We start from the raw sequence: 1,693 nt of genomic DNA, 5'->3' as shown, positions 1-1,693 counted from the left end.
TGGTCCGCGCTTGTTGCTCCTGTGTGTTAGTTTCCACATTCAAGGGTTTTTCTTAATATTTCAGCTGTTTTCATTATTGTTGTTCGTTGTATTTTTCCAGTCATTCCTTTGATTCCAATTTCTCCCATTCGTTTTTCTGGATTGTTCCTAGTGCTCCTACTATTATAGGTATTATTTTGATTTTCTTCATCTTCCATATCCTTTTCAGCTCTTTGGCTAGCTCTGTGTATTTGCTCCGTTTCTCCTTTTCACTGATATTCACTTTGTGGTCAGCTGGAACAGCAAAGTCTACGATTTGACAGGATTTTTCTTTCTTGTTAATTATTACGACATCTGGTCTTCTTGCTTGGATGGGTTTATCAGTTTGTATGTTCATGTTCTATAGGACTTTGTGATTCTCATTTCAAGTACTGTTGCCAGCTTACATTTGTACCACTTGTCTGTACATTCGAAATGCAATTGTTTGCATCATTCCCAGTATACTACCCTTTCCACTTGGTCGTGTCTGTTCTTGTATTCCTTTTGGGTCAGTTTGCTGCATTCATTTATTATTATTATTATTATTATTATTATTATTATTATTATTATTAATCTCTTGTTGGTACTGACCATTGATCTTAATTTGGGTGGCAAGGAATCTTGTGAAGGTTTATTGGTCCTCTAACTTCAGTGAAGACCAGTCATCATTGCCTACAAGAAATCAATGGTAAATTGTTATTGCGACAATGCAAAGATTATAGAAAGAGGTAGAGAGTACTGAAAATTTTGGGAGACTTGTTGTCACCCAGACTCCAGGAACAGCATCGATTGTTGTCAGTGAGTAATCTCTACTGATGTCTCATATGAGAACTGCTAGTGAGTACATATAATAATGATATTTGCAAAATATAACTTACCAGGTAATAAAATAAACAGATTTAAGAAAATATTCATATGTTTTCTTGGCCTTTTGGCTAAGAGCAAGGTGTAGTATCTGTTCTGATACTACACGTTGCTGACCTTGATCAGTGGAGGAGAAATCCTTCTAGACTGATGCAATTTATATTTTGTTCCTATCCAGAGTACACTTTTTGGGGAGCTGGATTTTGCCCATATAAAAAACCGATCTTGTGTCTAACTCTGTCCTCGTGGGGAGACAAGTAAATAGGAATAAAGATATAAAAGTAGTTCTTTCAAGTGAAATTAACTTGTGAGTCATTTCTGAAGCTCTTTCTCTGTTTAGATGAATTAATCATTTTCTTCCTATATATAAAGTAAAGTGAGAATTCCCCTATCCCATTGACCGGTATCCTCCCTCCTTTAATGACTACAAGAAATCTGCTCAACCACTAATAGCCATGGTTAATGATACATTATCTGAAAGTACTTCGTTCAAACTCCTTGGCTTAATGTTCACGGGAAACATGAGTTGGAACAGATACATTGAGAGTATTGCCAAGTCTGCTGCAAAGAAGGTGGGCTCTCTCTACCGTGCTAGAAAGTTACTTATGTCTGAGAGTATCCTGCACCTCTGCAAGACTACCATTCGCTCATATATGGAGTATTGTTGCTAAATTTGGGCTGGTGCATCTGCTACAAATCTCTCCCTCTTAGACAGGGTTCAAAAGAGAGTCGCCAACCTGATAGGTCCCACACTACCAGCTAGACTTCAGCCGCTGCCCTATTGCTGAAATGTTGCATCCTTTTGCCGGTT

General features: G+C 37.6%; 1 pseudogene; it reads left to right on the top strand.

The window, feature by feature from the left end:
* Positions 1-933: 933 nt before the first annotated feature.
* LOC145241780 (U2 spliceosomal RNA) lies at positions 934-1,107 on the top strand (annotated as a pseudogene).
* Positions 1,108-1,693: the final 586 nt, after the last annotated feature.

This window comes from Euprymna scolopes, chromosome 20, assembly GCF_053919585.1.
Source record: "Euprymna scolopes isolate OS-2025 chromosome 20, ASM5391958v1, whole genome shotgun sequence".
NCBI classification, from domain to species: Eukaryota; Metazoa; Mollusca; class Cephalopoda; order Sepiida; family Sepiolidae; genus Euprymna; species Euprymna scolopes.
Note: the sequence above shows the minus strand (reverse complement) of the source record. Positions and strands in the feature narration are given on the sequence as shown.